The sequence below is a fragment of the Triturus cristatus genome, chromosome 3_1 (genome assembly GCF_964204655.1).
Source record: "Triturus cristatus chromosome 3_1, aTriCri1.1, whole genome shotgun sequence".
In the NCBI taxonomy this organism is placed as follows: domain Eukaryota; kingdom Metazoa; phylum Chordata; class Amphibia; order Caudata; family Salamandridae; genus Triturus; species Triturus cristatus.
Window position 1 is genome coordinate 105703276 of NC_140583.1, and position 13087 is coordinate 105716362.

Here is a 13087-nt window from a genome sequence, read left to right on the forward strand (position 1 = left end):
TGTTAACCAAGATTCTCTTTGTTTAGTCCTTGGGTAGCTAGGGTTCAATAGAAAATATGATTACCTGATCACCACGGATAAAAGTAAACTACCTCCTGATCCACAAATAACTGGTGTCACGCACGCAAGTAGGTTTTCAGAGGGTGTTAGATAACTTCTCTAATTTTATGAAGGGTCTTGGCCTTAGGGTTAACACATCATAGACTTTCATAATGAGATGTGGTCGTGGAAGCCATAGATGCAAGGACATTTTTGTGGACGGACAAAAGTTAGAGCCAACAAAGAGATTCTCATATATGGGAATACTCTTTGATCGAAAAGATTTATGAACTCAAGCCGTATCAGTAAAAAAACCTATCATTTTTAAGGACTATTACTGCCCTTGTAAATCTTTCAAGAAAATTGGGCAGGCGTCCCCTTGTGGAGCTTATTAAGATATATAAAGCCAAAAGCGTCTCCACAGCTATGTATGGAGCAGGTGTTTGGGGCTTTGCTGACACGTATTCGTTGCAAACTGTAAAAAATACATTTCTGAGATATAGCTTGTCTGTCCCGACCAGTACACCCTCGTATGTTTGTCATGCAGAATTGGGCCTGCCACACATTTCAGACCTTATAAAATTAGAGCCCATCCTCTTGTGGCATAGAGTATGGACAAAAACAGAGACCCAGCTAAACAGAGATATCTTGATGGATAGTCTGAAATTGGAAGGGGTTCAAAGATTCCTTCGGTAAGGTATGTTCGTAACTTCATGGAGGACCTCAGATACTCTGAATACTTCACCGACCCAAGCACCTTACATATTGTTAGGAGAAAGGATCTAAAAAAAGAGGGTCTCCAACTTTTGGACACAATAAGATTATCATCTGAGATTTTAAAGCCTAGCGTACAGCAGAATCAGTTAATTTGAACTACTTTTAACATTCAGCCATACTTAACAGTTGTTCCTGGGGGCTACGATAGGTTTTTATTGACAAGATTTAGGCTAGGGATCTTTCACACAATTGTTAGTTTTCTGATAATGAATGACTGGGCCCGAGAATTGCAACTGTGTCCATGTGACACACATCACATACACGTGTTTTTCTTTTGTAAATTTTATAGAGAATTGAGGAACGTGTGGATTGTTCCAATCCTAAAGAGTTTAGAGATTAGACAATGTCGTCCAGCATTCATTGCCTTGCAATTTTTGGATAACGTACATAGTACCTGGAAGATAGCCATGTTCCTAAAGAAAATCGTCGACCTCAGGAAAAGTGTGGTAATTGGTAATTGAAGTTTAAAGGTCATATAGACACAAAGGGCATATATGTATTATTGATAAATTGTTAAAATTGGATGAATTAAGCTCTTACTGCTATTTCATGTGATAACGTATTTGTTCTTAGAGATCTTTTTACTGTATGAACAATCCACTGAATAGTGACTTATGTACAGGATATTCATTTTATAATACTTGTTTGAATTAATATGTACGTTTTATATATGTGCTTTTATGATTGTATGAAATAGCAATTGAATAAAGCTGTCTTTGACTTTGACTCTCTCAACCCTTAGGATGGGCTTTACCAACTCCGGACGGTCGGTTGCGAAAAGCAAACAAACCTCTTTTAGCAACATGCTTGCAGAAAAACATTACCCCTGCTGAGGAAATACGTGTAAATTCAGTTGGTATGATTCTTGCTAATAGAGTAAAAGGAGAAGAATTAAACTTGTCCATGGCTTTGCGGGAAAGAAATAGGAGTCAAAGAACAGATGTGTTTGATACGTAAAATGAGATTACTATTTTGAATAGTGAAAGGGCAATCAGAGGGGAAAAACTCTGGGCACCAGTTACAGGGCATCTCACCTTCCCAAATTGTCCGACAGTGCAGAAAATTCCTAAGCCACATACGGAATAAAACAACTCTCATCATCTTTCTTGTTATCGAACGGAGGAAGTCAGAGTATTTTGTAAAACTTAAGAAAAAAACACTGTTTGTGCACAATGAAGCTCAATGCTAGAAAATCACATCTGAAGGGAGGCACGAAGTGCCCGATCTCAACAGAACACCCAAAAAAGCAGATGGTTGCTTTTTGATGCCTGCTGCACACGCTGCCAATGAGGGTCATGAGGCAGTAATGATGAGCTCAGATGACACCGATGTGTTTATTATGTGTTTGGGATGCCATGACAGAATCATAGCTAAATTGTGTCTGAAATATGGTACTAAAATATGCATGCGAGTCCTTGACATTTGGAAAATAGCATCAACTCTTGGTGAAAATGTCTGTCGAGCTATAATAGGTCATCATACGTTTACTGGATGTGACACAGTACGCACGTTTGTGGGAAAAGGAAAAGTAAGTGAATTCAAAATCCTGTCTGCCATCAGATACACACAGGGAACATTCTCTCAGCTCGGAGACGAATGGGATCTCTCTGAAGAACTAATGGACAAATTGGAGAAAATCCTGTGCTTGTAATATGCACCAAAATCTTCGGTTCATCACGTGAATGACTTCAGATAGCACCTATTCTGCGCAAAGAAGGGTGAGCTGGACAGTCATCAACTTCCACCTTACAGAGACTGTCTGAAGAAACATGCCGAACGTGTGAATTATCAAGACGCTACTAGCAAGAGATGTCTTCTGAATGATACCGAGTCCAATTGGGAGGTGGTGGAAGTTGAAAAAACACGTAGGAGTATAGCAAATAGAAGTGGACTGTATCGAGGGGCAGCCAGCACCTCAGGCTGTGTAAGATCTACTAGCTTTGAACTGCATTAGGAGCTGAAAACTGCCAACATGTGTCTGTTGTCTACATGACCTCAAGTGCACTGACATCCCGCAGACTTCCCGCCTGTGAAGATCCAACAGACACAAAGAATGATGATACCTATTCAGAAGAAGAAGATGATGACGACGAATGTGAATGATAAAATTGTGTTTATGTTCACTCATGACATATATTGCCAATCCCGAAACCTCCTGTTACAGGCCTAGGGGCGGAGTGTTGAATCTGCCTGACTCTCAACCCCTACTGTCTGCTATTTTTCAGCAACTAGCACGGGGAAACACCGGCGGTGGAACCAGGCGCTCTATAAATGGATAACTAAATAAATAAATGTAATATGTAATAACTATTATAATTTGAAATTGTAAGTGAAAATTATGTATAATCTATATCAATATATGAGGAATACAATGAAGTTTCTTCTTTATTATTGTAAGGACTGTATTGTTATTATTACAATTAATAATTGTAATTCTTTTTAAATATTGAATTCATCCAATCTGGGGAATTAGATTTATGTCCTCACATATTATGATAAATGTACATGTTATTCATCAAAAAATATGAAAACCATTATTTTTTCGGCTATGGTTGCTAATCCAATAATATTAGACACAAGGCAAAGAGTGATGAATTGCTGTCACATATTTTCCAGCTCTGGGCATGCATACCTTGCTAAAAAATCATTTTAGAACCTGTCCCCTGAGTGGTACCAATGGCCTAAATTTGGAGTCCTGGCTCATGGCCTAAGACCTTTAGAAGGTTTGGTAAAACTGTAGGCTTTTTAGGCAACCTAGAATCAAGGGAGTAGTCTAGGGTCTGGCAACTTTACAAGGTTGATGTCCAAGTGCTTTAGGTAGCACTTAAGATGTGATGCTTAATATGGGATACTGCCTAAGGTATTGCTTAGAGATGCATAATACTGTTTAAAAGACTAGCTTTGCAAGGGTGATCACTGATTCGCAGCAATGCCGTGCCTGCACATTATGCCAGGTGACCCCTCACTCTGCGAATGTCTCTTCACTTTCAACATGTAGAACTTCATTATCATACCAGTTCCTATACCTCCAAGTATCTATAGCACTAGCCGTAGAAGCTCCCACGTCTCACAGCATGTAACCCTGCTTTCAATTTGGGTTCAATCTATAAAGTGCGATTGTCATGCCGGTTTCCACCCCTTACCCCTGGATTTGCCTGTAGAGTTCAAGCCTCATGAGCAGATGTTTCAGCACACTGCCCATCTTTCCTTCCATCTTCCCTCCTCCTCTTTCTCCTAAACCTACAGTTACCCGCTACAGGGGATGAAGAGGGTTCCAGGCTGCTTTGCATGGCAACTGCATGAACTGCTGGTCATGTGCAGGCCGAGGGCACTTTTCTGGACTTGGGTGAAAAACTGATTTCTGGTACCTCTTCTACACCCAGGGCTCATACGCAGCTGGCCGAATAGTAAACCGCGCGCGTGGAGCAGGTGTGGTCATGTCTGAAGGTGCTCATGGGATGATGAAGCAGACATGGGAGGGTGTTCAAGAAGTGCAAAGCAGCATTGCCGTGTGATGTCGTACCTTGCAGCAAAGCCTCTGTTGTGCAGCTCATCACTCAGAGCACCAACAGTAAAGAAAAGTGCTCTATGCCAAATCATTGGCCACACAGCATCTTTCATTGCATATCTGAACATCCAAGGTCACCATTATTGGTGAGCTAAACACTCACTGGCAGTTGTAGGTGGAATCCACTTTTTATGTGGGTGTACTATTCTTTGTGAAAGAGAGCCTATTTTAATATGCCTACAGCAGTGCTTAATTTGTGCTGGTGGAGGGGACAGGCACTCACTTTTGGGGACCAGGGCTTGATTTTCATCATCAGACTTTGACCCAGAGCAAGAAATAGAAAGGCAGAAAAGAGAGAAGGCAGAGAAAGGGAAACAGTAAGAAAGAGAAAGCTGAGATGACAATAACTGCAAGTGAGTGAAATAAAGAGACAGGAAATATAGGTGGTAGAAGGAAGAGGCATGTGGTGGAATCTGATGGCAGCCTTGGAATATGGCGGCCCCGGCATTGAACAGCACCAGCAGGGGGGCTCCTAATATAATCTTTGGGAACCGGCCCTTATGTGTTGTTTCTTTACAAATGAAGCACAGGCCCTACAGGCATGTACGATTAACCTGGTCACCTAGCAATCCACAGCCTTACAACTGGACCTTTTTGCTTTGAATTGAGGTGCAAACTCAACAAATTCGCACTCATGGAGAGCTGCGGTAATGTTGGTGTACGACCCACCCCACCCACGCCTCTACATTGCAACCTGTGGGGGCATATTTATGAGTTTGGCGGTGCAGGGCAGTGCAGCAAGTCACCTACTATCGCTGCACTGGTCCTAGGGAAAGGGCAAGAATGCGCAGTATTTATCCAATTCCTGTTTATTTTCTCTTGCGCTGACACCATTTTGGCAGCCTGGCACCATTGCAGGCCCTCTTGCATCGTGGTGCAAGGTTGCCTGTGTTGTAGGTGTGATTGTTTTTGTGCAAGAAGCGGAACTTTCCTGCACAAAAAGAATCCTGAGAGGCTTTATCGTCTTTCTATGAGTGCTGCAGAAAGCAGCACACTTAGAAGAGGTAAAATTAAGAGAAATAAAGATAGTTCTCCTTGTTACGCCTCCGCTGGGGAGGTGTATCTTTTGGAGCATTCCCTGGTTTACAAGGTCCTGTAAATCTAGGAATGCTTAAAAAACCATAGGAGTTGGGTGGAAACACCCACACAACACCCGCGGAAAACCTACCCAGAGCAGAGTAATGCAGCACAGCAATTTGTACTGCGTTGCGTTACTTCACACTTTTAGAGCCACTCATAGCCACTCAAATGTGATTTAAGGTCTGTATCGCTCTTGTGCCATGTTGCGTGGTGCAAGAGCGTGGCGACCGGGTCATAAATATGGCCCTAAGTGCATAAATGCATGCAGTGAGTAGGTCACCAGGGTCTATGGATTCTTTATAATGGTGAATGTGATCTGTGTGCAGGTTTTATTTTTATACTTTATGTGGCAATGATGTGCATGGCCTCTGGTGGGATAACTGGCAAATATCCAACAGCAGACGGTTGTCTGACGGGCTGCTTCGGCGGGCACTGGCGGCAACCTCCTTATGTGAATGAGTGACAGTAGGAGTGACGTGCGTCTGCCTGCGCCAGAATGTTTTGTGAAAGTCAGAGACCCCAACTTTGGAGTGAGATGTTGCCTCTAGTGAGGCCGGTGCTCTACATCTCATAAGATGCACCTTAGGAAAGATCTACTAGGAAAGCCCCCTCATTGGCCAGACAGGACCTGAGGATTCCACCAGTTGGACACTGAGCTCACACTGAACCACTGTCAGATACCTGCTTTGGAATGATTATGTGCTTAGTTTTGCGACAGCTCTAAGGATCAGTAGGAGAAGAGTAAGTTGGCAAGACATACGTGTCACCGCTAGTACTGCCAGTTTTGTCTGTGAGTTGGACAAGTGTCAGAACCCTAGGGTTTATCTTAGGTGAGCACTGTCTCCAGGGCTGATAGCGGATCAGTCATCGGCCTAGATGTCCTAGAACCAGGCTTGGTGCTTGTCCACTTCCTGTGCTGGTGTCCTAAAGGGGGGACATGATTGAGTGTTCCCTCAATCACACGTATCCTGGCATCTTCCCTGTTCTGGCCCTAGAGTTTGGATGTGGACAGAGTTAAACTAATTTTACCACAGGGTCTGGGAGACAGTCTAGTGTACCATGGTCTATCTGAGAGGGGCCAATGAATGAGAAAAGACTTTGTAGAGTTCAGATAACACTCTGACCCTACTCTCCTATACCAATGTTGGATGGAAATGCTTAGGGTGACAGAGATTTTGCAGAGGCATCAACTGCAAACAAAATAGTCACAGTTGGAGCCATTTTTGATTTCTAAAAGCTATACTTGATTTAATCTTGCAACAGTGATATCTCAATTTGTGTATGTAGGATTTTTGTCGTGTTTTATTCGGATAAATATTGGCTTTTTTCCTAAACTGATGTGGAGTCATTTTGTAGTGTTTTCACTGTGTGTGTGTGTGTGTGTGCGTGCATGTGTGTGTGTTTTTACCCATTGCCTCTGGAATAAGTCTTACTACTCTGTGCCAAGCTACCAAGAGGGTGAGCAGGGGTAATCTTAGGTGTGTAACTTACTTACCCCGTCTAGAGTGGTGGGTCCTGCCTGGCTTAGGTGCATACCCTAGCCAACCAGTTAATAAAAACCATGATATTTTACACAACTGGATCATTAGAAAGCATGTGAAAGTATTGTTTCTTTTGTAAGGCGAATTTTTTTGGATCGCTAATAGACATCTAAAATACTAATACTGGCATATTAGGATGATTATATTCACCTAGTCTTTTATAATCATTTTATCGAATCATTAAAATTCATTCTTCTACATAATACGATGCAGTCACATTCGTGCAAGTCACCTTTAGTCTTGTAAGGAATTAAAAATTACGCTACCTATCCTGTTCCCCCCTTTCTAAAATGCGATCATGTAGTGTCTCTTTAGGATACATGTGGATTTGAGGTTAAGTCACTCCATACTAATATCAACTTGACGAGTTATCTATGTCTACAGCCAGTTGCAAGCTAAAATGTTCAAATTGACTGACACACACTATTTGCGAAGATGCCGACATTACATAATGTTCATCAATCGCTTTGCCTTCAATACCCTCTCCGCTTTAAGGTAGAAGATCTAAAGATGCGTATATAACAAAATGTTCATCAATTCCTTTGTAGTCAATGGCCGCTCCATTTTAAGGTACAATTTTATAAAGACTGCCATTATTTGAGGAGGCTCCCCTTTCATACAATAAAGTAAGGCATGAACTAATGGCGTGCAAATTAAAAATTATTTTCATTAAAATGCGTAGGGCCATATGTATGAACAGATTTCCCATACACACAGAATGGGTAAAACCCTTTGATACATCTGGCCCTTAGTACCGTTAGTAAAATCGGCCAAATTGATAGCCAAGCCGAATCCACATTTCTAACACCCCCACCCTAGTGGGGCCTTTCTGACTCTCCTTGCCGCCTGCACTGGTCTTGAAAACCAGCAGAATCATTTACAAGGCCTTTGAAACCAGCAGCCACCCCTACCTTGCTTAGACGCTCACCATCTCCAGAGGCTCTCAGCACACCTGCAACCAAAATACCATCAGGTGAAGAAAGAGAACCGTGTAATAAAAAACAGCCCTTCTTCACCGATGGACCCAGGACCTGGTTTCCATCAGGAATGCTCCAACCCTCCTCCACTTTAGGAGCGAGATGCAGACAGACCACTTCAGAGTCTACGAGGCACTAACAGTTCCAGACACATCTACCTCTTCAATCACTTCTTGACTGCATCTTTGAGACTGTACTGTTCCCCACTGTCTTCTGGCTCGGCACCCATTATATAAATGCCACATACATGCATACATTCACACCGAAATGCAGAGGAAACAAGTAATAGCCCTCATGGTAGGCAATAACTCTTGAATCCCACAATACTAAGTCCTATTCCGCCTGTCTTCCCCATTTAGGGAAATATAACAGGTCCAAATTCTGCATCTATTTGCCACCTGCTTGAAGGAGGTGGTAAATGCTTGCGTGGTCTATTTGGCTGGCAGTGGTGTGGTGCTGGAAGGGCTGAGGAGGTGAGTTTTGTTCTAAGGTGTGGGGAGGGCAGAGCTGGTAAGAGCAGAGCTCTAGGGCGGAGGAGCCTGGCCATTGCACCTTCCCACAGCACCGCACATGGCTGTGGAAGTGGTGTCTCCACACCCAGGATTACCAGATGACCCGGTAAACCTGGGCCAGGTGAAAAGGGCTGGAGTTGGAAACACCTCTGAGGGATACCGCTTCAAGCCACTCGGTATGAAGGCCGTAGTTCCTTTCCCTCCGCGCCTCTTATCTCAGCCTCACACTCGCCTTCCATGCCTCGTCCACAGTTTTGTAAATTCCTGCAACCATTCACGCCTTCTCCTCCCGAACCCCCTGGACCCTACTTCCGGCCCCTCCCAGACTCCAAGGTGACTGTATCCCTCTCAGACTCTTTGGGGCCGCTGTTCCTTCCATCACTGGAGAGCTTGTTTTAACCCTGACGCCTTCCTCACGACCGTGCCATTGAATGCAGGCCTCTGTGCTCCAACCTGAGCATGATTAAAGCCACGTTTTATTCCTGCTGCCGCATGCACCGCACAACTGAGAGTCTGAGTACACGTTTCAGCTCTCAGCGCCTTGTGAAACATAAACAACCTCTTGACACACGTTACATTCATTCTCCCATAATGCCCCTGCTTTACACCAGCGTTTATCTAGTGCCTAGTGGACGGCAGCAGGCGCAAGCCTGAAAATACAAACTCCAGTCATATTATCTGCATAATAGCTTGATTACTTTTTAATAGACGATGTATTTGATTTAAAGTAAAGAGTATGGAATCTGATTTTTTTTTTACTGGTTTTAAAATCGGAGTTGTAAGCTGTGAACAATATGTGTGTCGGATGGGTACTTTTCTCACGTTTCTCGCTGTGGTGACATATATCGAAATATATGAATTATTGATTTAATAAAGATATATAGGATTCTCGCCATTTTTACCAACTGGATGAGCTACTATGGTGTTGGTCATTAAATGGTGCGAATACAGCCCCTAGCAGTGCATACTTTTCCAGCAGAACGCATTGGTGACTTAAAGACATATCTACAAAAAAAACCATGTTTTGGGTCAGAACCGGAACATGTTCTCCATATGTACAGTGCCGTGTTACCGAATCACAATTTGTGTTTAGCGATTCAGTGTGCTTCGACGTCCCTACCAAATATGCAAACTGCAGTGCTATGTATGAATGTTTGTGACCAAATTATGGTTGCAAAACATTTATTTTTGCAGACACCTTAAGGGTCGTGGTAACCATTCGCATATGTGAATGTGGAACACATATTTTTAAGAGCACGCTGTGGTTAACATAATCGGTTGCATTTAAACATCGCAGCTGTGATGGCAGAATTTCCTAATGGGGCACAAATTGTGACCTACCTCAGTCATATTGTACTTCTAGAGTGCGCTACCACTCCCAGAGAAGCACTGAGGCGCTAAGGCGGTAGGTCTACTATGACGCCCCCCCTAGGAATCGTTATTACTAATTTTTACATTTTTGTACTTTAGGAATTGCGATTTTCTAATAGTGATTCACACAGAATCACAATTAGGAACTCGCGATACCTAAGTTCTATACATCTGGCCCTTATTTTTTTCTAGGCTAACAAGTTGCGACAGAGTGTGGGCGCCTAAGTCCGGGGGAAGTCACTGCAGGATACTCACAGAATCCATACATGGCTATGCAAGCTCCTCCCACTGTCCTTACCTGCAGTGCAAGGTCCTTTCACTCTCTATTGCAGTGCAAACTCCTCACACAATCGGTCCATGGCTATGCAAACTCCTCGCACTGTCTATCCATTCAGTGCAAGCTGCTTCCTCCTACTTTATGGCAGTGCAGACCCCTCACACAATCATATAATCTGTCCATGGCTATTCAAACTCTTCACACTGTCTATCCCTGCAGTGCAAGTTCCTACCAATCTCTATGGCAGTGCAGGCTCGTCACACAATCTGTCCATGGCTATACTCACTGCTCACACTGTCCCTCCTTGCATTGCAAGCTCCTTCCACTCTCTGTGGCAGTGAAAGCTCCTCACACAATCTGTCCATGGCTATACAAGCATCTAATGCTGTCTATCCCTGCAGTGCATACTGCTTCGGCTCTCTATGGCAGTGCAGGCTCCTAACACAATCTGTCCATGGCGATGCGCGCTGCTCACACTGTTTATCCTTGCAGTGCAAGCTCCTTCCACTCTCTTTGGCAGTGCAGGCTCCTCACACGATCATACAATCTGTTCATGGCTATACAAGCTTCTTACACTGTCTATGCCTGCAGTGCAAGCTCCTACCACTCTCTGTAGCAATGCAGGTTCCTCACACAATCATACTATTTGTCCATGGCAATATAATCTTCTCACTATGTCTATCCCCGCAGTGCATGATGCTTCCTCGATCTTTTGCAGTGCAGCCTTCTCACACAATCTGCACATGGCTATGCAAGCTCTTCCAACTCTCCACATTGTCTATCCATGCAGTGCAAGCTCCTACCACACTCTATGGCAGTGCAGGCGCCTCACACAATCTGTCTGTGGATATGCAAGCTTATCACACTTTCTATCCATGCAGTGCAAGCTCCTTCTGCTCTTTATTGCAGTGCAGGCTCCTCACACAATCTGTTCATGACTATACATGCTGCTCACAATATCTAGCCTTGAAGTGCAATCTCCTTCCGCCCTCTATGGCAGTGCAGGCTCCTCCCACAATCTGTCTGTAGCTATGCAAGCTTCTCACACTGTCTATCCATGCAGTGCAATCTCCTACTGCTCTCTATGGCAGTGCAGGCTCCTCACACAATCTGTCCGTAGATATGCAAGCTTCTCACACTGTCCATCCATGCAGTTCAAGCTCCCTCCACTCTCTATGGCAGTGCAGGCTCCTCACACACTTGTGCAATCTGTTCATGGCTATACAAGCTTCCTGCAGTGTCTGCCCCTGCGGTGAAAGCTCCTACAACTCTCTGTGCAATGCAGGTTACTCACACAATCATACAATTTGTCCATGGCAATACAAGCTTCTCACTCTGTCTATTCCCGCAGTGCATGCTGCGTCCTCCCTCTTTTGTAGTGCAGGCTCCTTGCACAATCCGTACATGGCTATTAGAGCTCCTCAACCTCTCCACATTGTCTATCCATGCAGTGCAAGCTCTTACCACTCTCTATGGCAGTGCAGGTACCTCACACAATCTGTGCCTATGCAAGCTTTTCATACTGTCTATCCATGCAGTGCAAGCTCCTTCCGCTCTCTATGGCAGTGCAGGCACCTCACACAATCTGTCCGTATCTATGCAAGCTTCTCACACTGTCTATCTATGCAGTGCAAGCTCCCTCCTCTCTCTAAGTAAGTGCAGGCTCCTCACTCAATCAATCCACAGCTATACACACTGCTCACACTGTTTATCCTTGAAGTGCAAGCTCCTTCCACTCTCTATTGCAGTGCAGGATCCTCACAGAATCTGTCCATGGCTATACAAGCTCCTCACACTGTCTATCCTTGCGGTGCAGACTCCTTCCACTCTCCATGGCAATGCAGTTTCCTCACACAATCATGCAATCTGTTAACGGCTATGCAGGCTTCTCCCACTGTATATCCATGCGGTGCAAGCTCCTTCCGCTCTCTATGACAGCGCAGGCTCCTCACACAATCTGTACATGGCTATACAAGCTTCCTGCAGTGTCTATCCCTGCAGTGCAAGCTCCTACAACTCTCTGTAGCAATGCAGGTTCCTCACACAATCATACAATTTGTCCATGGCAATACAAGCTTCTCACTCTGTCTATCCCCGCAGTGCATGCTGCTTCCTCGCTCTTTAGCAGTGCAGGCTCCTCACACAATCCGTACATGGCTATGCGAGAGCCTCCAACTCTCCACATTGTATATCCATGCAGTGCAAGTTCCTACCACTCTATGGCAGTGCAGGCGCCTCATACAATCTGTCCATGGCTATATAAGCTCCTCGCACTGTATATTCATGCAGTGCAAGCTCCTTCCGCTCTCTATTGCAGTGCAGGCTCCTCACACAATCTGTCCATGGCTATATAAGCTCCTCACACTGTCTATCCTTGCAGTGCAGACCCCTCCCACTCTCCATGGCAGTGCAGTTTCCTCCCACAATCATGCAATCTGTTCATGGCTATGCAGGATTCTCACACTGTCTATCCCTGCAGTGCAACATGCTTCTTCACTCTTTCCCAGTGCAGGCTCCTCACACAATCTGTACATGGCTTTGCTAGCTTCTCCAACTGTCCACACTGTCTATCTATGCAATGCAAGTTCCTACCAATTTCAGCGGCAGAGCAGTCTCCTCATACAATCTGTCCTTGGCTCTACGCGCTGCTCCCATTGTCTTCCCTTGCAGTGCAAACTCCTTCCACTCTCTATGGCACTGCAGGCTTCTCACACAATCATACAATCTGCCTATGGCTATGCAAGCTCTTCACACTGTCTATCCATGGCAGTGCAAGCTCCTTCCACTCTCTTTGGTAGTGCAGGCTCCTCACACAATCATGCAATCTGTCCATGACGTTTCAAGCTTCTCACAGAGTCTATCCCTGCAGTGCAAGCTGCTGCCTCACTATATCACAGTGCAGGCTCCTCACGCAATCTGTCCATGGCTATGCAAGCTCTTCACAC